Genomic DNA, 26,266 nt, shown 5'->3' on the forward strand with positions numbered 1-26,266 from the left:
CTGTCGAGGAACAGGTAAAGAATGCAACTGTCATTCCATGACATTCATAATTAAGAGGCCTATGAAACAAGGAATGTTGGCCTACAACCAAAATTACCTAAAAACTCCTAAAATTTATAAAAAATTTTACATGTATATGTGCACTTTTTGAGAAAGGATACAAAGATTTCGTTATATTCTCAATGGGGCCCATAATTACTACTACCATTACTACTACTACTGCTGCTACCGCTAGTACTACTAGTACTACCACCACCACCACCACCACCGGAGTTATGATCTGTTTTTGAGGCCAGCGTCAAATGTACAGTACAGAAGGATACTCAGGAAACCAGAAGATGGCCATTTTGAACCATCTAAGTTCTAAGCCTCAGTGAACAGTTTCCAGATGTTTATGGGAACAGATTCATCTAGAAATAGTTTTAGACGCTTATCTGAACCCCAAATCATATTACGGTCTTAAACATCTCAGTTTCTTCTTAAGAAGATCACCTCTAACCTATCTGGAAATCTTTGTAGTGATTTCTTACAGACACCATTTATTTACCTGGAAGAGAAATGGCTCTCTAATGTACACAAGTGATGATTCTTTGACATGGGAAAAAGAAATCATACATGATGGACCTTAACTCTTTGGTGATTTCTATAAAATTGCAACAAGATGTCAGATAAACCCTGGGGAATACGTTATTAGAAATGTCTCCCCTTAATGTTCTGGAATTAATTTCTCTTCCTGGACTACAAAGTCCAAAACTACTGGCCTTTTAGGCATAGTGCCAACTCAACAGATGGGCCCTACATTTTCCTAATGGTAGAGGTAGATTGGCAAGTGTGAAGTCATATACTCAAGCAAGAGAGTATTAGTTTCATGCAGTAGTGAAGAGGACTTCTGTTAAAAGTTTTAAATCAACCACACAAAATAAGCAATATGCTGTGATTCTGTAATTTCTATTCCTTTATATTTTTGGTATCTCAAATACATTTAAACAGATCCCTACCCAAACCCAGATGTCCCAAAATACACAGTAAGTCAACCTAAATAATATGAAGTGCCTAATACCTTCAAGTATCAGATCTTACACATGTATTCTCAGATATGAGATATGTTGACTCAGTAAGTCCACACATGAAAAACCAGCTTCTTTAAAGGTAGGTTTAACAATGCCTCGTGAGAGACCAAAGAAGAAAACAGGAGACAGCTGGATCTCACTCCCTAAATTTTCAAAGCCAGAAATGGTTATCACGTGAATGGGTAAGAAGCTTCCTGTCTTGTTATACTTTATTATTTTATTATTTTTTTTTAAAGTTTAAGTAATCTCTACACCCAACATGGGGCTCAAACGCATCACCCTGAGATCAAAAGCTGCATGTTGGGGGCAGCGGTTTGGCGTCATCTGCAGCCCAGGGTGTGATCCTGGAGACCCGGATTGAGTCCCACATCGGGCTCCCTGCATGGAGCCTGCTTCTCCCTCTGCCTGTGTCTCTGCCTCTCTCTCTCTGTGTCTCTCATGAATAAATAAATAAAATCTTAAAAAAAAAAAAAAAAAAAAGCTGCATGCTCCTCCAACTGAGCCAGCTAGGTACCCCAAAACTTCATTGTTTTGTAAGTTTATATTTATTTTACTTTATGTTGCCTTCCACAATGATTACCTAGGAAAGTAACAACCATTCTGGCCATCTTTTCAGTGTACTCTAGTAAAAATAGGGACTCTGATTTTTAGTTTCATATGAGTGTTCTGATCTCTGCAGCACCATCAAAAAGTTATTTAACAGATAAAAAAATAAATCTGTTCAGCAACCATTTTATTTTTGTCTCTATGTTTACTAATCAGTATTTGGTAGCATTTCTCAAGAAAGTATTATTCCTAAAATGAGCAAACGATTCTTTCAGCTCTGGCATTACTGATTAAATGCCTCTAAATGTCAATACCCCACAATTCCTTCCAAGAACTTCACCTCTTCTCTATCTACACCCACTCTCCAGGTAATTTCATCAAGTCCTATGGCTCTGAATAGCAGCTGTACCCTGATCAACTACTAAATTTATATTTGCTCCAATCCTGAGATATTATATATTAAACTGCCCACTCAGTATCTCAACCAGAAACATGTAACAGAAAATTCAAAGTCAGTAGTACATCCAAACCAAATTCGTAATTTCTGCACTCCTGCAACCTGCCCCATCCAGTGTTCAAAATCCAGGTAAATGATGTTCAATTCAACAGTCATGATTGTAGTCAATCTTGACTACTTTTTTACTCAGACCCCACAGCCAATCCAAGTTATCATCTACCCACCTTTAAAAATATATCCCAAACAAACAAACAAAAATATATATATATCCCAAATCCATCTCCCTGATAACACCCGAAGTTCAACTCACAATCATCTGTTGCCTCAAATATCACAATGGCCTAACTGGTTGTTCTGGTTGCATCACTCTTGCCTTTCAAAGTGTATATGTTAGATCAAGTCACTTCCCTGCTCAAAACCTCCCAAGATTCCTATCAAATCTAGAATAAACTCCAGACACTTAGTCAAGTCTTATAAGTCCCTAAGTTATATAGCTCCAGGCTCCATCTTCTACCTGTTTCCTATCATTCATCCCTACCTTGTTGACTCCATTCTAGTCCTTTCTTATTTCTTAAACACAGCAAACATACCACTGCCTCAGGGCTTATGCTCATAACCCAGACAGCTCCATGGGATGCTTCATATCATTCAGGTCTCTATTCAAGTACCACTACCTCAAAGGACTACCTTAAACACTGAACTTCCTTTTACTTTGTTTACATTTCCTTTACACTACCTATTGTGGAAATGCTATAATATCATATCCATTTATTTAATATCTATCTTACTAGAAAGTGAGCACCAATGATTTTTTAAAGTAATCTCTAGGGATCCCTGGGTGGCGCAGCGGTTTGGCGCCTGCCTTTGGCCCAGGGCACGATCCTGGAGACCGGGGATTGAATCCCACGTTGGGCTCCCGGTGCATGGAGCCTGCATCTCCCTCTGCCTGTGTCTCTGCCTCTCTCCCTCTCTCTCTTTCTGTGTGTGACTATCATAAATAAATAAAAAAAAAAAAAAATTAAAAAAAAACAAAAATAAGCAAAATCTTTAAAAAAAAATAAAGTAATCTCTATATGCAACATGGGGCTCAAACGCAAGACTCAGAGATCAGGAATTGCATACTCTACCAACTGAGCCAGCCAGGTGCTCCTGAAAGCAATGATTTTTGACTGCTTTATTCACTGCTGTATTCCCTGGGCTTAGAACAGCACCTGGTATAATGTACGCATACAATTAATATTTACTGAATGAAAGACTATATATATATATTCCTTCTGTTAGAAGGCACAAGAGACAGAATGCTGGTTTTAGTTTTTATCTGACTCTGAACGAGGACTTAATCTACTGATATCGCAAAAGACTAACTGTCCAATGAACTGCCTGGATAAATCACAGGCATACACTAAAGAACCTCAAGAGGAAAAGATTTTTGTCCTAGAATTGACTTCCTCTGGCATAAAATCATCATATCTCAAGACATTTTTACAGAAACCTCTACAATATGTTTCTCAAACCACATGTAATATGATAGAAGCAGCACATTACAGCAGTACTAAAAGATCTTGTTCTGGGAGAGTTACATGAAAATGCCCAAGGACCTTATTTTGTTCATTCATCACTGTATCCTAAAGCCAGTACATAATAAACACTCAATAAACTAAAGTGGTTTAGGGAAAGCAATGGGTTCTGCTTTGAAAGAATACACTGGGCTCCTAAAAAATCAAAGGAAATGCTGATCAGATTTAAAAAGAGATGGGATGCCTGGGTGGCTCAGCGGTTGAATGCGGCTGAATGCCTGCCTTCAGCTCAGGGCATGATCCCCGGGTCCTGGGGTCAAGTCCCATGTCAGGCTCCCTGTGAGGAGCTTGCTTCTCCCTTTGCCTGTTTCTCTGGTCCTCTCTCTGTGCCTCTCATGAATAAATAAAAAAAAATCTTTAAAACATAAAAAAAGAGAGAGAACTGTCCTGGGGCACCTGGGTGGCTCAGTCAGTTAAGCATCTGCCTTCAGCGCAGGTCATGATCTCGAGGTCCTGGAATTGAGCCTTGCATCAGGCTCCCTACTCAGTGAGGAGCAAGCTTCTCCCTCTCCCTCTGTCCCTCCCACTGATCACAGTCAGTCTCTCTCTCTCTCTCTCTCTCTCTTTCTCTCTCTCTGAAAGATAGTTTCTTGTTCACTTGAAGACAAATCTCTGATTTAGTAAGAAGCCTAATCTCGGGGTACCTGGCTCAGTTGGTAGAGCATGTGACTCTTGATCTCAGCTGTAAATTTGAGTCCCACGTTGGGTGTACGTAGAAATTACTCAAACATAAAATCCTTAAAAAGAAAAAAAAAAAAAAAGGCCTATTCTAGAGTTAAGTGAGAAAACATAAAAATGGAATTTGTATGTGAGGAAAGTAACATAAGTTGAGAATTAGAAAAAAATACATATACATGTAACAAAGTTGTTTATACATACTTTCAAAAATGGATTTTGCATATTCTTACCTCCTATAAGGGAGGTCATCTGCTTTGCTCAAAAATTCTTTTTTTTTTTAGGAAATAAGAGAAATTAATAATAATAGCAAATCTGTATTATGTACTTGATACAGGACATAAATTATGCTAAGCACATTATACATATTATCTAGTTCAACCTTTTAACAGCCCTGTATTATCATCATTTTACAGTCAAGAAAACCAAAGACCGTAAGTATTTTGCTAAAGGTCACACAGTAAGTAGCAAAACTGGGATCTGAGCCTAGTCAATATGATTTCTGAGTCCATCATCTTAATCACTATTTAGGATTTTCAACAAATTGAGGGAATATATACCAATATGAAGGCTGGGAGATTTGTTCATTACTAAGAAGAACAATTACACAATGCTTTTATTTGGCTAGATGCATATTACAATAATCAATACCCCATTAACTAACATTTTGAACATGTGGAATATACTCTAGTAAAAGTTTTCTGAGTAACTAAAACATAAACAATTATTTTCTTGATTTTAATCTGTTAGAAATTACCTATAGTAATAACAGCATAGTACTATTTTGTCTAAGCAGAGTATATGGAACACAGTTCCACCTTTATTCTGTTGATTTCTAAGTACAAAACCCAACTTTACATAGTACTGAAGACACAGGAAAACAGTTGGAAAGTACAAATCCAAATTACAGTCCCTTGAACTCATTCTGCTGTTATTTTCATTTTCACACCTTTGCAAGTGATCCTTCCCTACCTAGATGGCCCCTCTAAACCTTACTGAGTAACTCGTATTTATCCTTTAAGACTTGGTTCTTCTCCCTTGCAGAAAGCTATCCTTAACCTTTCCTTTCTATCCACAGATTTAATAAATTTCCCCCTTCTCTACCTAGGAGAAATGTATTACACTGTATATTGTAGTTGTTAATGTGATGTTCCTCTTACTAGATGCACTACTTTCTGAGGCAAGGAAAAAAAAAACTTCTCCCAATATAAGCACAGAAATGGAAATGAGATAACCATTAGAAAAATGTTAATTGGGTGAATGAGAGATGAACATAAAGAATACTTGTTTTTATTTGTTTTTTAAAGTAGGCTCCAGGCCCAGCGTGGAGCCCAACTTGGGGCCTGAACTCATAATCTAGAGATCAAGATCTAAGCTGAGATCAAGAGTCTGATGCTCAAGCCACTAAGCCACCCAGGTGCCACAGAAAGAATACTTGTTAAACAGAATTAAACTTTATCTACATTCATATAACATTATACACACACACAATATTAAGTTATATCTCTCCTTTTAGTTTCAAGGTGATTACCCTTTTTTATTTCATATGCTTCTGCATCTAAATTTAAACTTCCCAATGTGTTATCACTTAGCTTGATGAAATCTATACCTGAGATTTGTATCCTCCAATCTTCTTTGAAGGCCTTTATACTATACATATTTTCATTAATATACATAATTATTATGTATAATAACTAATTATACATGATTGATTCACTCCTCCATTTTCTCAAACATCAGAGTTAGCAGGTTCTTCTTTCAAAGACAATCTTTTAAATTCTCTCCAGCCCTAAAAGGCTTTTTATATTAGTAAGTATTTAAATTCTGGTGCTGCCATTTTCAGCAGTGCTGAATTTAAAAAAACATATCAGGGATCCCTGGGTGGCGCAGCAGTTTGGCGCCTGCCTTTGGCCCAGGGCGCGATCCTGGAGACCCAGGATCGAATCCCACGTCGGGCTCCCGGTGCATGGAGCCTGCTTCTCCCTCTGCCTGTGTCTCTGCCTCTCTCTCTCTCTGTGTGACTATCAATAATAAATAAAAATTAAAAAAAAAAAAACATATCATAAGGACTATCTCCTCCATATTCTAAATAATGTCATTTATATTAAGAAGCCAACAATATAGCTACTTTCTAATCTGGCACTGTCCACCTGTGGTCTTAGGACATAAAGAGAATAAGAAGAATGATTAAGGATCAAGTATGAGAAATATAAAACAAGATTAAGTCAAAGATTCATGATCTATGGGACTATAACATAAGATACAAAAGATAAATTAACCAAAGTTTTGCTAGTTGATAGAATTCACTCATAATTATAACTGTCAGCCTTTTTATAGAAGGCTAAATTCTACTTTACTAACAATTATTTCAAATCTCTACATTCTGATTTACCTTTATAATAACAGGAATACTTTCTTTTTCTACAGCTAATTTCTATACTCATCATGATTACCCTGCTCTGTATCATAGTTTGTATTTAACAACAGAAGCAATGGAACGGACTCTCAAATGTCCACAATTAGAATTTCAAAATTCAAAACAGGGCAGCCTCAGTGGCTCAGCAGTTTAGCACCGCCGTCAGCCCAGGGCATAATCCTGGAGACCCCAGATCAAGTCCCACATCGGGCTCCCTGCATGGAGCCTGCTTCTCCCTCTGCCTGTCTCTGCCTCTGTGTGTGTGTGTGTGTCTCTCATGAATAAATAAATAAAATCTTTAAAAAAAATTTCAAAACAATGTTATTTCATACCGTTCAAGCTGATTTTAGACCAAATTCAACTCCTGTTCAATATCAGCAGGATTATCTTATTTCTTTGGTAACTAGATCCTGTTAGAAAACCAAGAACAAGAACTCGAAAATGTTTTTACCATCTTGTCAATAGCACTTAAAAAAAAAAAAAAAAGACCATAAGAGATACATTATTTCTTACTTGTACATTAGAAAAATGCTGATAAGCTTTTCTGGCAAACGAAGGATCTGTTTGCATTTTTCGATGCAAACATCTAAAAAGCAGTGAGGCTAATTCTACTCCATTCATTTCTTATAGTTTGCAGAGGGAACCCCTATGGACAGGTAAAATAGATCAGAAATGGTTTAATTCCACTTATCATCAGATACTTTTGTTTTAAAAATTATATAAAACTTAGCTATGGAGAAATAATTAAAGAGTAAAAAGAATGCACACCTGACATATTTATGAATAAAATGATATAATATCTGTAAGATTTGTTTCAAAATAACCAAAGCAGAGGAGAAGGCAGAGAGGCCAGTAGATAGGGATACAGTGTGATAGCTGGGTGCTGGTAACTGCTGATGCTGGATGTTGAGTATACAAGAACTCACTGCACTATTCTCTTCATATCTGTAGGTTTTAAATTTTCCACACTTAAAAAAGGAACAAAATAAAATGGAAAAAGTATACAATTCTGTCATCAACTTCCTTAGGTCTAAGACCAAATGACTAAAAACTATGAAAAGCAAAACCAAGTAATGCAAAAATAAGATTTTATAGATTCTTCAAATATACATGAAGACAATACAACTCTTGAAATAACAAGGGTATTAAATTTCTGTTATCACTTAAATCCATAATTTATTATGTTGTGTCAACATCACACTGCCATTAACAACCCCCAATGAGGCAGTCACTAAAACACTGATTTCTAAAACATGAAATGTAAAATTGAGTTATTGTTAACTAAGGAGACAAATCATAAGTATGAAAAGCTAACCTCTGCATACAAAAGAATATAAACAAAAAAAATTACAATTTAAAGAAAAAAATTTAAAACAACAAAATAACTCAAAACAAAAACTAATTTCCCTCTTTTATGGCAACCAGGTTTAGGACATCACATGCCTCTAAAAAGGCTGACACAAGTAGACTTCACAGCAGTCATCAATGGGCTCAGACCAACAAACATAACTCAAACAGCAATACAAAATGTTTAACTAGAGATGCATCACCTACACATGCGGTAAAACTTCTCCACAGTGGACAAGTAGATCATTTTGGCAGGACCGAATGTTGCCACTTCTTTATTTGTAGGTCCTGGAAGAAGACTTAGGATAAAATCTCAAGTGGTACTACTAAGGCCATAAAGACATAATGCCTATCAAGACATAGGGAAGTTATGCTTCATATTTTAAAACACTACTCAAGAATATGACATGAAAATTGCTTCTGATCCTTAAAGATCCTGAATAATTTCTTGTGATTGTTTTTAAAGTTATGAAGTATCTCAAACATCCCAGACTATATAAATATGTAACTGTATGCACAGATATACACTACACACGTGTATACGTGTTATTTTAAAAACCCACAAATTTACTACCCAAGTTAAAAAATCAGAAAATATTAAACTTTTCACAAATTTACATGACGTCCCTATACACAGGCCATGGCAATCAAGAGAAGAGACAATCAGCCCATTTTTCTTCAGATCTTTCCATTATCTTACAGAATCCTGTAATCTGTGCTATCAAAACACCTTTCTGAATTCCGTTCTTTTAAAAATCCAGTTATTTTAAATTTCCAGTAGTAGATTCATGGGTAGTCTGTCAAATGGTCACTGCATTTTACCTCAGAAATGTTTCCTGAATGGATATACACCCCAAAATGACATTAAGACCTTTATTACAAATTCACTACAGAAATATACTGAATACAAGATAAGCAATACAAGGGAAGTATGCCTCCTTTTCAAAAACACCAGATGATACCAAATCACATCTTATAGCTACAAAGTTGCACAGAGAGTGGGAAGACTTTATAGCTTCCTAAGAATTAGTTATTGGCAAAAACTCTGCAATTAAGTCATGAAACCTCAGCTTCAAGGAATATTCTTCCCTCCTCCTTCCCCTTTTGAAAGCCTCCACCATCACAGAATCCTTAGCTTCAACTGGATTAAAAATCTCTTCAAGAACAGAGATCATATATTACCCATCTTTGTGTCTCCTGTATAGAATTCAGTCAATAATATTTGTTGTAATATAAACTCCAGTAAATGAGTTTCAGAAGCTTCAGTCCCAAAGCAAAACTGGAAAGAGAAGAGTTTAAGAATAAAAAGGAAAAAGAATAAAACTATAAATATTTGTGCAGTATATTTTCTTACCACCTAATTCAGAATCATGCACTAACACTGCAAAAAGGTGTTTGTGAAGAATAAAATGCATGACCTTAAAGTTCTCCTTACTTTCAGCATACTAAAAATTCACAAAATCTTTCACCTTAAACTCCTATCATCTTCATCCCAAACAAAGCTCTATGCATTTTAAATGGCTTTCAAATGAGATCTAAATATAAAAAGGTTATACTTCATCACAATTTAAGTTCCTGAAATTGTATGCATAATTTGTGTGATTGTGCTTAAGCTCACTTAACAGATTCTCAGGATAACTGATTCAAAAAACCTTTAAGAACTACTAATCTAGCATATCAAAAACATGTTATTTTCCAGAGATATACAGTTAATGTATCCTACGTCAAGTATTTTTCCCTATTATTCACTGACAGAATCCTTACTGCAAAATTAGTCTTTAAAGAACTCCTTTAGCCCAGCCAAAAAGTTCCAATCTTCACAGCAACGTATAGCAACAATTCCCAGATCCAAAAAAGTTTACTCACAAACGCAAAAAAAAAAAAAAAAAAAAAAAGGAAAAGAGGTTATACTGTATCACAAAATTGCCACGCTCTTATTTTTTAAAAAGATTTGGGAGAGAAAGAGGGAGTGAGCACACAAGCAGAGGCAGAGGGAAAAGCAGACTCTGTGCTAAGCAGGGAACTGAATGCGGGGCTCCATCCCAGGACCCTGGGATCATGACCTGAGCAGCGGGCAGACACTAACCAACTGAGCCACCCAGGAGCCCCTTGCCATGCAAGGTTTTAGACTGCTAAATAGACTTGTATCCTTTCATGGTAAAATGTCTAGGATATGTAAATTTCCTCCAAACTGAACAGACTTTTTAGAAAGTTTTAGTTTCAATTCCACACTGATTTGTCCTCCTTGCTGGACTTAACAGCTACCACTGTCAAAGGCCAAATCCCCTCATATGTACCCAGGTTGTTTCAACAGGGTCACCTTGATTATTCTCAGCCTAAGGCAGGGACCACTTACTGAGTAATTATTCAATAAACGTCTGCTGAATGAGTAAGATCCTCCGTCCCATAAAGCGAGCAGCCAGCCCCATACAGCTGCTCCAGGACGAGTTCAAGCTCTAAAAGACTTCCCTCCCTCAAGTATAGAAGCAAAGTATCAGTCATGCTGATGCCTTAATACACAAGAAATGATGTGGTCGTGGATGCCAGTTTCCTAGCGGCCACCCTGGATCCCGGCATGGGTGTAGACACGCGCAGCCTCTGGCACATCCCGTGCGGCCAGTCGCACGTGGCCCTACCTTACCGGGGACTCAGACGGTGACAGGACCTCCCGAGGCCTGCGGGGAACACACCCCTGGACCAGTAGTCTCAGCACTGGAGGTCCAGCCCCAACTTTGTCGCCAAGTTTAAGCGTGACCTTGGAAAAATCATCTATGCCTCAATCTGCGCCTCTTATGAGCTGGAAAAAACATCCATTCTACCATCTTCGCACCGAGATGCAGGACCCCACGGAAGCACACAGGCTTCTCCCCCGGTGGGCGTCCACACCGCGGCCCCCCCTCCCCCGTCCCGGGCACCAACTGTTCAGGGGACCAGGACTGGCCGCGCTCGACCCCACGCCGAGGCCACACGGTGCACACCACCGCCATGACTACTCGTCCCCGACCAGAAGCACTGCGCCCCGAGCTCCACGACGCACACAACCTCCGGAAGGGAACATCCCGGATTTCATTTTAAAAACGCGGTGCCGTGTGAGGGAACTCCAGCACACTCGCACGGACAGGCGCCAACTCTCCGGAACACTTTCCTGCCGCGCGTGCACACAAACACGACCGCGGCACACCAGTACACCATCTGTCTCCCAGACCAGAAGCACGGCTCTCCTGGTCCAAACTCACCAGGAACATTCGTTAAACTTCCACCAGCGACGCGGGCCGAGAGTGCCGGGTCAAGCACCCCCACCCCAAGCCCACCTCCTGGGCCACTCTGCGCGGCCGTGGGATGGGGGGGGATGCTCCCGCCGCGCCTCCGCGACGCGCCAGCCGACCTGTCAGGGGCCGGGGCGACTCCGCCTCCGCTCCCGACTTTCCCGCCCCCTCCCCGGGTCGGGAGCCCGCCCACCAGGGGCACCCCTTCCCCCTCGCCGGGAGGGACTTCCCGGTCCGCGCAGGATCCCCTCGCCTCCTCCCCTCCCCCACCCCGCCGCCGCTCCCCGGAGAGGTCCAGGTCCGGGAGCTGACAGTGGCTCCCGGGCCGCTGAGGCTCGCCCGGCTCCCGGAGCACTTAGGCCCGAAGCCTTGGCGGGCGGTTATGCTCACCGTGTCAGAGGCCGCGGCCGAACGAGAGGAGAGTGCAGGGAAGTGGGGAAGGGGGGCGGCCGCCAGCAGGCTCCTCCGCGTCCCCGGGTCGGCGGCCGATCCCTGCCGCCTGTCAGAAGGCGGCCCGCGGGTGCACGGACCGGCGGAAAGGCGAGCGAGGAGAAGAGAACGGCATGCGGCCGAGCAAGGGCCACCGAGGGGAGGCGGTCCCGCAACCAAGACGGGGATCGTCTCCCCCTCCGCAAAGCGAACCCAAAATGGCGGCGGGAGCGGCGGCGGCAGAGCGGCGGCGGCGGCGGCTGCTGCTCGGGAGGGAGGGCGGGCGCGAGCGAAGGGCGCCTCGTGCCCCCCCACCTCCCACCAGGCCCTCCCCGCGCCCCCCCCGCGGCCCCCCCCGCCCCCGACTCGGGCGGCGGCGCGCGCCCGCCCGCCCGCACACGCCGGACAGTCTCCGGGCTCGCCGCTCGCTCTGCCCCGGCCCCCGCCTTCGGCCGCCTGGCCCGCCCGCCCGCACGGCCCCCAGTTCCCCCGCGGCCCCTGTCAGGACAGCCGGGCGCGGGCCCTCACGCATACCTTCGGCGGCGCGAGCCCCGGCCTCCTCCTCCTCCACCGCCTCTTCTTTCCTCCCCCCCTTCCCCGCCCCCACGGCCACCAACCGCCGCCACAGCCGCCGCCGCCGCCGCCGCCGCCGCCCCCCCACATGCCCTCCGCCCCTCGCGCGTGCGCCTCCCACAATCCCCCCCGCCGGACCGTTCCATTCCCGCCGCCGCGGGAGCGCGAGGGGGGAGACCCGGGCCGCGGCGGAGCTGTGCTGACGGCTGGGGCTGCCGAGGGGCGGCCAGAGGTCCACACGACTCACCTCCGCGGCCGCCACTCCGCGCCGCCCAGGCTCGCTTTCTCGCTGCGCAGCCTGGCCGCGTGGGGATCGTCGAGGGCGGCCCTGCTCCCCTCCGCGGGCGGGCGGTTGGAGGCCGCGGCGGCTGCGCGGTAAGCAGCTTCCTGCCCTACAGCCCGCGCTCGGCGGTCTTCTGCGGGGAGCTCGGGGAGCGGCCGGCACGCCGTGAGGAGTACGGTGCGGAGAGCAACCCTGCGACCCCGGCGCGCGCCTCGCGGGGAAGGCTTCAGGGACGGCGGGACCGAGCCCCCGCGAGGTAGGCAGAGGCGCCCGGGGCCGGCGGCCGTCCTCGGAGCTGGGACCGAGGGGGCGCCGCTTACAGCTGCGTGCCGCCCAACCTACCCAGGCTTCCCCGCCCGAGGGGGTCGCGCGCGTTCCCCTGGGGTGGATGTTGCACCCTCACCGCCTCGGGCAGCTTGGAAGCAGGAGTCTTTGTAGCTGGGCTCCTATCTCCCCGGTCTTGCGTGCCCTTCAGAAAGTGGGTTTTTCTTGGTTGTGTATCAAAAAGGAACGAAAAAATAGGCATCAAAATTGGTCGACCCGAAAGCGGCCTTCGGAGTTGATGTTGACACGAGTTGGAGTTGTTCAGTCGGACACGAGGCACTGAAGGCAGAGCCGAGTGCGCGTTCCCAGCTTGGGCGATGCGGGTCGGCTATGTGGCTCCGGTTGTGGCGCGTGTCCTGCCCCCCAGCTGGTCCACAAAACCGTGCTGACCCGAGGCCTGTCAGGTTTCTGCGGCTCCTGGCGCAGCTGTCTCAGAATTCTGCACGAACACCCCAGTGTTTTTAATGAGTAAGTTCAGGAGACTTATGGACTGTCAAAACCCAAAGTCTGCCTAATTCAGTCTGTTTCGTTTCATCCGGAGGGTTTCCCTTTCCTTTGCTTCTGCGAACTTCTAAGAGTCGAGGGGACACTTTGAAAATCAGTCTACTAGATTGACCTCAAAGCCTTATTCAAGCTCTGAAGTTTAAGCAGACATTTCCCCCCATTCTACATTTCCATGTTTGATCAGGTTTTGTTTGCTTGCTTTGTTTTCTTAAGGTAAAGAGCTTTAATGACCTCACTCTGTCTTTGCTTTTCCTACCCGTGTCTTTTTTTTTTTTTTTTTAAAGATTTATTTATTTATTCAGGATAGACATAGAGAGAGAGAGGCAGAGACACAGGCAGAGGGAGAAGCAGGCTCCATGCCGGGAGCCTGACGTGGGACCCGATCCCGGGACTCCAGGATCGCGCCCTGGGCCAAAGGCAGGCGCTAAATCACTGAGCCACCCAGGGATCCCCCCTACCCGTGTCTTAAGTCTCAGTTCGTTCATGGAGCCCACTTAGGTTTGCTTTGGGTCTTTCTTTAATGGTGTCAGATACGCAAATGTGATACCCCACCAACATTTTTAATTTGACGGCAGGGACTAGATCTAGCACTTCTTTTGTATGGTTGTATAGCCCTAATGCAAAGTGAATGGTGGAAATGTTGAAAGAATGTTAGATACTTAAAATCTGAGAAGGGAGAGAGAATTAACGTTTGTGGAATGCTATGTCTGGAGAACACACATTCCTGCTTGATTCTTAGAATGACACTTTGAGATAGATCATCCTAATCCCCGTTTTATACATGAGAAGCCTGAGGCTCAGAGAAGTCCAGTAACATCTTTACATTTTGCTTTACCTGTCCTAAAAACCTTTTTCACTGTATCGCATTGTCTTCATAGTAAAAATTTGTCATCACCAACATAATTATATATGTTACAAAGAAAAGCCACTTAATGGGATTCCATTGCACCAGTATATAAAGAGAAGAAAGTTACTTGCTTGTGGTCCCTGCCTTCATCTGGCTTTCCTGAATTGTCGCCTAAGTATACACAAGATAGTACCCTGTTCTTTTGTATAAGCTTCAGTGCCTATTAAGTCTCAGTAAAGTGACCTTTTCTAATGAATGAAACCTGAATTACTTGAACCAGGAAAGGTATGGAAGGCAGAATAATGGTCCCCCAAAGATGCCCGTGGCCCAGTCCCTGGAGCCTGGGCATATGTTATATTACATGGCAAGAGGGAATTAAGGATGCAGATGGAATTAAATTTGCTAATCAGCTAACCTTAAAATAGGGAGATTATCCTGGATTATGTGGTAGGCCCACTGTAAGTACAAGAGCTGTGAAAAGATGGAAGAGGGAGAAGAGTCAACATCTGAATGCTGCTATGTGACAAAGCCTTGACCAGCTGTTGCAGGCTTTGAAGATGAAAGAGCAGCCTCTAAAAGCTGCAAAAGTCAGAAAACCAGGTTCTCTACTAGAGCATCCAGAAAGAACACAACCAAACATATACACCTTGATTTTGTTCAACTACAGAACTCTGAGATGACAAATTTGTGTAGTTTTATGCCACTAAGTTTGTAGTAATTTGTCACAGCAGCTGAAAACTAATGCAGAAAGAGGAGCCAAATCATGATTGACCTCCAGAATACCTGCTTTGGATTGTGGTTTTGTGTTTTAATTCAAGAGTTTGTTTTATTTTAGGATTTTATTTATTTATGAGACAGCGCATGAGCAGGGGAGATGGGAGGGAATGAGCAAAGGGAGTGGGACAAGCAGACTCGCGCTGAATGTGGAATTGGATGCGAGGCTTGATGCCAGGACCCTGAAATCATGACCTGAGCAGAAATCTAGAGTCTGATGCTTAGCAGACTAAGCAACCCTGGCACCCCAGTGCTGTAATTCAAATGAGGATGTGGTTCATCTGAAAGTTTGCCCCAAGCAAAGTGATCCACACTCAACCAAGCTGCCTGGATTTCCTGTATTTTCCTGCTGCTATGCTTCTGGCATGAGTCCTCAAGCTGTAAATAGACAGCTGGGTTCTCTGGTCCTGCTGTATTGCAGCAGTCTTTGCTAAGCTGCCTTCAGACTTGCCTACTAGAATAGAAGCAATTAAACATTCATTACATGGTGCTTTCTTGTTGGGGTGTTGTCTAAATGCAGTATAGATAAGCAGGAAAACCTCTTCAGTACAAACTTCAAAATAAGGTTTCAAATGTTAAATTTTTTAAAAAAGATTTTATTTATTCATGAGAGACACAGAGAGAGAGACAGGCAGAGACGCAGGCAGAAGCAGTCCCTGACTTACAGAAAGTGTTAGTAATATGTTCGTTATTCGAACCCTAGATTTTTTCCCAATGTGCTTGTGTCACTGGAAATAAGGAAACATCAACGCAGACGCTCCTGATTTCTGCCTTGACCAGCACAGCTCTTTTATCTCTTTTATATGTTCCTACTGTCATTGTTCTTGAGTTGGTAAAAGTTAGATTACCAGAGGGGAAAAGAGCCTGGAAAACATACCCGAGTGGCCTTGTTTTATAGGTAGGACACTTAAGCCCAGAGAGGAGGAAGAAAGACTTGTAGGATCTTCAACCATGTTGTTTTTCTCTTGTAGAAAAGTTATGTGACAGGTACTCGTCTGAGCCCAAAGGTCTTATCAAACAGCCCTGAGGTAGATTTAGATGCCATGTTGGGATAAGGACCCACTACTTTTAATTACTTATCTTCAATCTCTAACAGAGTTTGATGCAGCAGGGTTATCTGTCCAGTAGTTCATGCGAGAAATTATGGGTTAACTTTAAAGGATTCACTAAGAGTTTGTTGATTTAATTTTGTAAAATTTACTCTGCTGGGTAATAGCAACCTAATTCAGATTAAAAAAATATCAAAGACACCACTCTCCCTTCTCCTGCTCCCATAGGAATCTGTTCTTAATCCCTGAGAGCAACCAGTATTATCAGTTTTTGTATATCCTTCAAAATATGTACCTTTTTACAAACAAATTGTATATATATTTTCCCCCTTTTACACAAATGATGACTAACTGTATACTTTGTGCGTTTTCTTCCCTACTTAATATATATTGGAGATTTTTCCTAATTAGTATGCAGAGAGCTCCTAGGGTTGAGATTTTATTTATTTATTCATGAGAGAAACAGAGGGGGAGAGAGAGAGAGGCAGAGACACAGGCAGAGGGAGAAGCAGGCCCCATGCAGGGAGCCCGACGCAGGACTCGATCCCTGGACTCCAGGATCACATCCTGGACAGGCACCAAACTGCTGAGCCACCCAGGGATCCCGGTTGTTTTGTTTTTAAACAGCTGCATGATGTTCCAGTGTATGGCTATGCCTTATCCACTGGTGACAGATATTTAGGTTCTTTCCATTTTAATATTAGAAATAGTGTTGCAGTTGAATAATCCTATATACATAGCAATCTCTTTATCAGTCTTTATAAAAATGGTTTTGATTAGGTTAAAAGGTTAAAAACTTTTTAACTTGGACACCTTACTGAAGTTTGGACAATTTTTATTACATCAACAGTGTTATTAATACTGCTAATTTTTGCTAATAACATTGCAAAAAAATCAAAAAAAGTTACCTGTAACATGAGCACTGCAATAGGTCAGATTGGTTTTTTGTATATCCTTTTCTTTAAGGCTTCATCCATCTCCACTTCAAAAGGAGAATCTAAATGTACCATTGGATTGAGATCAATTTACATGTACCCCGGGCCCTAAAGGTCTAGGGTGTGAAGACCAGGCATGTGTGTTCATGTAACATGCCTTCTGTGAAGCCTTCAGAAACCTTTCAGATGTTTCACCAGTCTTGCTTGAGTCCAGTTCTTGAGGAATTTCGCAGGTTCAGTTTGTTGAGAATCCAGGGTGTCCCCAGCCTCAGAAAAAATCCTAGTTCTGCCCATTTCCTCCCTTTGCTTTCTCCATTAGAGTTAATCCGTTGCATTGTCCCTTGCTCCCTTATCCTTGGGAGGGTGAATACATATTGTTTCCAGCAAAAATACCTGGTGGTAGAACACAGAGCTTATAGAAGTTTGCACTTGTTCAAGTTTGTCATAATCAGTTTGTTTCAAAGAAGCTCCTTTACTTTGAGAGCTCAAATGTTTCTCTAAGAACCCAAACTTGGGGAAGTAGATATAATGATTACAGAAAGCAGCATAACAAATCCTGTTTTTTTTTCTAACTGAAATTATGAAAGCAGTGAGATTAGTCTCTGTGAACCAGATTTTTCCTAAAGGACTCAGGATTTAGAATAATCTTTCTCAACCTCAGCATTCACTATTGACATTTGAGGCTATGTAATTTGCTGTGGGAGCCTCTTCTGTGCATGACAGGATGTTCAGCAAAATCCCTGGCCTCTGCTCACTAGATGTCAGTAGCACCCCTCCCCCGAGGTGTGGCAACGAAAAATTCGTCCAGACATTACTGAATGTCCTCCAGAGGGCAAAATTGCCCCAATTGAGAGCCATCGGTTTAGAAAAAGAATTGCTAATCACCAGAAAATCAGTCTAGCTTCAGTAGAGAAAAAGTCACAGCAGACCAATACATCTTTTTTGTCTGAATTCCTAGAATGGTAAATCAAGATAATATCATTATGTATATCATGTCTTCAGTAAAGTAAGGCATTTGACAGTCTCATTATGGCTTTTTGAGGAAGTATGTCCTAAATGTTTAAGTGTTTGAATAATCATACCCAAAGACTCCATGTTAAATAGGTTGAAATTCCCTTAACGATTGACATCTGTGTGGGAGTTCTTAGTCTTAGCTGCACATTGGAATCAGCTGGGGAATTTTTTTTTAAATGCCAATGTATTTTAAGTCTCCCTACAAGAAATTGTGATTGGTCTGAGATGGGATCTGGGCATGAAACATTGTAATTTCAGGCGTACCTCGTTTTACTGTGCTCGGCTGGGTTGCACTTCACAGCTATTGGGTTTTTACAAATGGAAGGTCTGTGGGAACCCTGTTGGTGCCAGTTTTCCAATAGCATTTGCTCACCTCATATCTCAGTGTCACATTTTGGTGATTCTCACAATATCTAAAACATTTCCGTTATTTTTCTATGGTGACCTGTGATGAGTGATCGTTGACGTTACCATCATCATGGTCGGGGGCGGGTTGGTGTCACAGACTGCATCCACATAAGATGGCAAACTTGGTCACCGTGTGTTACGATTGCCCACTGCTACTGTTCCTCGTCTCTGCCCCTCCCCACGGGGCCTCCCTCCTCTCTGAGACACAACAGTATGGAAATTAGGCCAGTTAATAATTCGATGCTGGCCTCCACGTGTCCAGGGGAGAGGGAGTCGCACCCCTGAGGCCTGGAGTCAGGAGCCAGCAGGGCATGTCCAGCGCTAAGACAGTGAAAGCCTCGGCCTCTGGCGCCAGACCGTTAGCCACGTTGTGAACGCGGAGGCAACGTTCTTGAAGGAGATGCAGAGCGCTCTTCCAGTGAACACGCGGACGATGAGGAAGCTGACTGGCCTGTTGCTGATGTGGAGGAGGTCTGAGTGGTCTGGACCGAACCGAACCTCAGAGCAGCCATGGCATCCCCTGAAGCCGAAGTCTCCTCTACATCCAGGCCCAGAAAGGGGAGGGAGCTGCTGGAGCACCGTCTGGAGCGAGCAGAGGGTGGTGTGTGAGGTGTGGGGAAAGAAGCCCTCTCTCTGTAACAGAAAAGTGCGAGGTGAAGCAGGCAACACATTCTCCAGAAGATCTAGCTGAGAGAATCACTGAAGGTGCTACGCTAACCAACAGATTTTCGATGTAGACGAAACAGCCTTCTGTGGGAAGAGTTGGCATCTAGGGCTTCTGTGGCTTGAGAGGAGAGGTCAGTGTCTGGCTTCCCAGCTTCAGAGGACAGGCTGCCTCTCTTACTAGGGCCTGACATGGCTGGTGACTGAGCTGAAGCCGAGGCTCATTGACAATTCTGAAAATCCCAGGAATGATGTTGAATCTACTCCATCTGTGCTCCAGAAAGGGCACCACAAAGCCTGGATGATGGCACGTCTGTTCACAACAGAGTTTACTGAATGTCTTAAGTCCACTGCTGAGACCTGCTCAGAAGACGGATCCCTTTCCACATGCTGGTACTCATTGACAATGCACCTTTGCAGTTTTGCTTGCCTAAGTTTTTTTAAATAGAAACTGAAAATACTGTGAAAGCTTACCACTTGCAGCTCTTTATCGGTGTGGCTCAAGATTTCTAATTTGTGTGAACAAAATAAAAGCTGAATTTCATTTGATGCTGAAACTGAAAACTGCAACTCAGTTTCATCTTTTTTTTTTTTTTAACTCTAGCAGAGTTACATACAGTATTGTATTAGTTCCTGGTATGCATTATACTGATTCCACACTTCCCTACATTCCTCAGTGCTTGTCACGGTAAGTGTATGCTCTGACCCCCTCACCTGTTTCCCCATTCCCCTCATCACCTCTACTCTGATGACCCACAGTTTATTCTCTAGAGTTGAGTCTGTTTTTTCGTCTTTTTTTCTTCATTTATCTCTTTATATTCTTTGTTTTGTTTTTAAATTCCACATTTGAGTGAAGACATATATGGTGTCTTTCTCTATTTCAGTCATCATCATACTCTCTAGCTCTATCTGCCGTCATTGCATGTGACAAGGTTTCATCTTTTTGATGGCTGAGTAATATTCCATTGTGGATGCATATATGCGTGTGTACCACATATTCATTTATTCATCAAAAGACATTCACACTGCTTCCATGTTATGGCTACTGTAAATAATGCTGCAATAAACATAGGAGTGCATATATCTTTTTAATAGCATTTCCATACTCTTTAAATACCCAATAGTGAAACTACTAGATCATGTAGTAATTCTAAATTTTTTGAGGGCCCTCCATGCTGTTTTCCACAGTGGCTGCCCTAGCTTGCATTCCCATCGACAGTGCACGAGGGTTCCTTTTCATCCACATCCTCAACAGCACTTGTGTTTTTGGTTTTAGCCAGTCTGGCAGGTGTGAGGTGACTGCTCGTTGTGTTTTTGCTTTGCATTTCCCTGATGTTGAGTGATGCTGAGCATGTTTTTGAGTGTCTGTTGGCCATTTGTCTTCTCTGGAGAAATGTCTGTACATGTGTTCTGCCTATTTTTAATTGATTTTTTTTTTTGTTTTTTTGTATTGAGTTGTAGAAGTTCTTTATTTATCTTGGATCCTGATCCTTTATAGGGTGTTATTTGCAAATTTCTTCTCCCATTCACTAGTTGTCCTTTAGTTTTATTGTTTCTTTTGCTATGCAGAAGCTATATATTTTGATGTAGTCCCAATACTTTATTTTTGCTTTTGTTTCTCTTGCCTCAGGAGACAAATCTAGAAAAATGTTGCTATGGTTAATGTCAGACAAATTATTGCCTGTTCTCTCTCCGAGGATTTTTATGGTTTCAGTTCTCACATTTAGGTCTTTTATCCCTTTTGAGTTTATTTTTTGTGTATGGTGTGAGAAAATGTTTATGTTTCCTAATTTCTGATCTGGAATTTTATCGAAACAATGTCTAGTTCTCATTGGTTAACTTTATAACTAATTGTTAAAAACTGCATACTTATAAGCACTTTTATTGCATAAAAGAAGACCTCTACAAACTAAAATAAGGTTCACTATTAATAAAATAGATTTTTAATAATTACTAAGATTAAAATCAACAAATAGCTATACAAATAAATGATAGAGGTCACCTAGGAAGAAACATGGTATAATGATAAGGATGTAGGCTCTTAAGTCCAACAACCATGTTTGCATGCAAGAATCTCCATTTTCTTATAATTTATTCAAAATAGGAGTACAGAAGCTAATTATTTTTAAATTTTTTATTTAAATTCAATTTAAGAGGCTCCATTTTTTAATAGTATGGTGATTTCCATGTGTCAGAAAAATTGTGATTTTTCTAGCTCATTCCATAGAAAGATCAAGTCTACTCCCCACCCCACCCCTGCACCCCAAACTGTAACGGGCTGTAACAGAATGTGACTGACTGCTGATTCTGAGCCAGGTTTGAAGAGGTCTTCAGTTCTTTAGCTCTCTTGGACCTTTGCCACTGCTATGACAAGTCAGGCCATACACTGCTACATGATGAGAGACAGTGTGGAGCAGAGTCAGTCACCCCAGGTAAGGCCGGCCTTGACTAGCCAGCTGACCCTAGATACATACTGAAGCCCACCGGACATAACCAGACCTGGTCCAGAACAAAGAACTACCTAGCCTGTAGCTGCAGACTTGTTAGCAATAATAACAAGATACTGTTTTAAGCCACCGAGTTTTGGGGTAGTCTGTCATACAGTGATAGCTGGTTCAGTGTTGCAAAATGATGCTATAATGATAAAATGATACAAAGCATTTGATGTCTACACGACATTGGCTGACATATAGTAATGAGGACAACTAATTGTGGTGGTTTCTGCTATTGCTGTTTTAATATGGCTGCATAGCAACATTTTTTAATAATGGCTTTAGTAAGATTCACAAACCATAAAATTCAGTATTGTTAAAGTATACAATTCAGTGGGTTTTTAGTATATTCATAGAGCTGCATAATCACTATTGCTACCTAATATTAGGATGTTATTGTCACCTCAGAGAGAGACCCATCAGTGGTTACTCTACGTTCTCTCCTCTCCCAGCCCCTGGCAACCACTGATCTAATTTACTGTCTCAATAGATTTACCTGTGGTGAACATTTCATATAATTAGAATTATACTATAAGTGATCTTTTCTGACAGCCTTTTCCTTCCTGTTAAAGGTTCACCCATGTTGTAGCATTTATCAGATCTTCATCTATTATTCTTAGTACTGAATAATATTCCATTGTGTGGCTACACCATACTTGGTTTATCCATTCATTGGTTGATGGACATTTGGATTATTTCCACATTTTGGCTATTAGGAATAATGCTGCTGTGAGCATTTGTGAGCAAGTTTCTGTGTGCACATATGTTTTCATTTCTCTTGGATATACAACTGGGTGTATAGTAGAAATGCTTGGGTCATTTGGTAACTACATGTTTAGTCTTTTGAGGAACTACCAAACTGTTTTTCAAAGTAGCTGCCCCATTTTACACCAGCAATGCATGAAGATTACAGTTTTTCTACATTCTCCCCAACACTTGTTATTATCTGTTCTTTTGATTTTAGCTATTTTTGTATCATATTATGTTTTTGGTTTGCATTTTCCTAATGACTATGGCACTGAACAACCTTTCAAGTGCTTATTCACCATGATGTATCTTATTTGGAAAAATGTCCGTTTAAATCTTTTGCCCAGTTTTTAGTTGGTTGTCTTTTTTATTGTTGAATTGTAGAGTTCTTTATTATGATGGATACAAGTTCTTAGCAAATATTTTCTTCCATTCTGGAATTTGTCTTTTACTTTCTTCATGGTATCCTCTGAAGCAGAAATTCTTAATTTTGATAAAGTCCAAGTATGTATTTTTATTTTTGTCACTTTAGCTTTTGTTATCACTAGGAAACCATCATCTGGTACAGGGTCACAAAGATTTGCTCTTCTTATGTTTTAAGAGTTTTATTGTTTCAGCACTTCCATTTAGGTCTGTGATCTATTTGAATTAATTTCTGTGTATGATGTGAGGTAGGAGTCCAATTTAATTTATTTAGTTAATTAATTTATCTTTTTTTCTTCCCCCTAAGGAAAAGGAGGGCTGCAGAAGTGACTTTGATTGCCAGCTCATGCAGGAAGTGAATAGTGTTACCATTCTCCAAAAAATAAAATACTTAGGGAGAACCAGGCTTTGATTTTTTGTTCTGTCCTTTTATTGATTTTTTTTCTATGTATTTTGTTTTGTTTTGTTTTTTAATTGAAGTATAGCTGACACAGTTGCTTTAGTTTCAGGTGTATAACATAATGATTCAGAAAGTTTGTTTTTAAGGTTTATTTATTCATTTTAGAGAGGGAGAGGATCTCCAGCAGACTCCATGTTGAGCACGGAGCCAAACGCTGGGCTCCATCCCACAACCCTGAGATCAACCTGAGCTGAAATCATTACTTGGATGCTTCACTGACTCAGTCACTCAAGCACCCCAACAAGTTTATATGTTATTCTGTGCTCACCACAAGTGTAGCTACCATCTGTCACCATATAATACTATCATTGGCTACATCCTTCCATGGTGTTTGTTTTATTCCTATGGCTTATTTATTCCATAACTGGAAGCCTTATCTCCCATTCCCCTTTACACATTTTGCCCATCCCTTCACCCCACCCCCTCCAGCAATCATCAGTTTTTTTATCTGTCGGTTCATTTCTGCTTATTTGTTTATTCATTTGTTTTGTTTTTAAGATCCTATATATAAGTGAAATCATGTATTTGTCTTTCTCCGATAGCATAGTACACCCTAGGTCCATCCATCTGGTTTTGCAGATGACAAGATCTCATCCTTTTTATGACCAAGTAATACTCCATTATACACACACCATCCCCACATCTATCATTGGACATGTGGGCTCCTTCTGTATCTTGGCTATTGTAGATAATGCTGCAGTGTACATAGGGGATGGCACTGGTATGGCTCACTGGTTGAGTGGCTGCCTTTGGCTCAGGTTGTGATCCTGGGGTCCCGGGATTAAGTCCCACATCAAGCTGTCTGCAGGGAGCCGGCTTCTCCGTCTGCCTTTGTCTTTGCCTCTCTCTGTGTCCTCTCATGAATTAATAAGTAAAATCCTTAAAAAAAATAGGAGAGCATGTATCTTTTCAAATTAGTGTGTTTGTATGCTTTGGGTAAATAAGCACTTCGATTTAAGTATTTTATATGTGGATATCCAGTTGTCCCACCACCCTTTGTTGAAACAGTCTTCTTTTGCCCTATTGAAATGTCTTGGCACCTGTGTTGAAAATCAGCTGATGGTGATGTAAGGAATTCTTTCTAAACTTTCAGCTCTCCCCCACTGACTCATAGATGTGGGTCAGATGCATTTAATCTATAGGCATATGCTAATAATACAGTCTTGATTACTGTAGCTTTGTAGTAAGTTTTGAAATCAGGAAACGGGAGCCCTCCAACTTTGTTCCTTTTTTCCAAGGTTAGTTATGCTATTTGGGTCCATTGCATTTCCATGTGAATTCTGAAATCAGCTTGACAATCACCATAAAAGATGTTGCCGGAATTTTGATAAGTAACAATATTTTTTTAAAAGAGAAAGAACTGGGCAGCCTGGGTGGCTCAGCAGTTTAGCACCGCCTTCAGCCCAGGGTGTGATCCTGGAGACCCGGGATCGAGTCCCACGTCGGGCTCCCTGCGTGGAGCCTGCTTCTCCCTCGGCCTGTGTCTGTTCCCCCTCCCCCCCTCTCTCTGTCTCTCATAAATAAATAAAATCTTTTTTTAAAAAAAGAGAAAGAATTGCCGATTTTAATGAACTTCATTCTCAATGAAACAATGATGTGATAGAATTTTTTAAAATAGTCACTCTTAAAATATAAAATCTGATAATGATGGATTGTACTTAAGGAGTATTGTATTGTGTAATGATTGCTTTAGAAAACTGTAGGCATTTAGCCAGGAAAAGAAAAAATAGAGTGCATAACTACCTTCAGTTCATCATGTGGAAAATGGCTTGTAAAACCCAAGAGAAAGACTGGGACAATGAATGGAAGCTGCAAGAGACATCTCAGCTCAGATTGTGAAAGGATTTTCCAGAAAAGTTGTCTGATAATCACATGGCGTGTCTTCATGTTCCCCTGTGGCTGGAAATGTTTAAGCACTTGATACACGACACGCAGTGGCTAACAGGAAAGGCTGCCACTTTTAGCAAGTGATTTAGGTTATCCATCCCTATTTTCACTGGGGTATAATAATGCCTACTTAATAGGATTGTTGTGAGATAATACCTATAAATTGCTTAATACAGAACCTATTTCTAAAAATATTTAGTGATTTTATTGAAATCATTGTGGCACTAATTCTAAAGAATTCAATTCTTTTTTTTTTTTTTTTTTTTATTTATTTATTTATGATAGTTACAGAGAGAGAGAGAGAGGCAGAGACACAGGCAGAGGGAGAAGCAGGCTCCATGCACCGGGAGCCCGATGTGGGATTCGATCCCGGGTCTCCAGGATCGCGCCCTGGGCCAAAGGCAGGCGCCAAACCGCTGCGCCACCCAGGGATCCCAAGAATTCAATTCTTGAGCTAGATCATCTTAACTTTCAGAATTTTTGATTCAATCTGTATAAAAGCCTCTTCATAGCAGTTTTGTCCATAATAGAAAAAGCTGGAGATAATCCATAGGTCTTTCACTGGTTAACTAGTTAAACAGATGCATCCTTACCATGGACAGTGTTCAAGATTAAAGAAACAATCTATTAATGCATATAATACACATATCCTGGGTGATTGTCCAGTAAATTATGATAAGTGAAAAAAAGCCAGTATCAGGGCACCTCGCTGGCTCAGTTGGTTAAGCCTGAGCCTTTGGCTCAGGTCATAATCCCAGGGTCCTGGGATCAAGCCCCTCCCTGCTTGATCCCTGCCCCCTGCTCAGCAGGGAGCCTGCTTTTCCCTCTGCTGCTCCCTCTGCTTGTGTTCTCTCTCTCTCAAATAAATACATAGACTCTTTAAAAAAGAAAGAAAGAAGCCAGTATCAAAAGGCCACATACAGTGTGATTTCATTCACCTAACATCCTTGAAATTTCAAAATCACAGAAATGGAGAACAGATGAGTGGTTGTCAGGGGTTAAGGAGTGGGAGAGAGGCCAGAGAACTCGGAAAGGACAACATGAGGGGATCCTTAAGGTGATGGAGACGTCCTGCACAGGAACTATATGGACGTCAGTGT

At 41.9% G+C, this 26,266-nt stretch overlaps 2 protein-coding genes across 10 annotated transcripts in view; one reads left to right on the forward strand and one right to left on the reverse strand.

Moving 5' to 3' along the window:
* Window positions 1-12,434, reverse strand: part of ASH1L (ASH1 like histone lysine methyltransferase) — a 181,797-nt gene extending 169,363 nt beyond the window's left edge. For 2 of the 5 annotated variants that reach the window (XM_077901008.1, XM_077901003.1), the window contains exon 1: window positions 12,318-12,434. The gene's annotated coding sequence lies outside the window, so the exon portion shown is untranslated. Of the gene's footprint in view, window positions 1-11,744; window positions 12,034-12,317 lie in introns of those variants that run through there. The other 3 variants (XM_077901007.1, XM_077901004.1, XM_077901005.1) reach the window with 2 other exon arrangements.
* A 298-nt stretch (window positions 12,435-12,732) lies between these two features.
* The window catches only part of DAP3 (death associated protein 3), a 34,186-nt gene continuing 20,652 nt past the window's right edge, over window positions 12,733-26,266 (forward strand). For 2 of the 5 annotated variants that reach the window (XM_077901009.1, XM_077901013.1), the window contains exon 1: window positions 12,733-12,895. The gene's annotated coding sequence lies outside the window, so the exon portion shown is untranslated. Of the gene's footprint in view, window positions 12,896-13,147; window positions 13,432-19,761; window positions 19,846-26,266 lie in introns of all 5 variants that reach the window. The other 3 variants (XM_077901010.1, XM_077901011.1, XM_077901012.1) reach the window with 3 other exon arrangements.

Source organism: Canis aureus, chromosome 6, assembly GCF_053574225.1.
Source record: "Canis aureus isolate CA01 chromosome 6, VMU_Caureus_v.1.0, whole genome shotgun sequence".
Classification (NCBI taxonomy): Eukaryota; Metazoa; Chordata; class Mammalia; order Carnivora; family Canidae; genus Canis; species Canis aureus.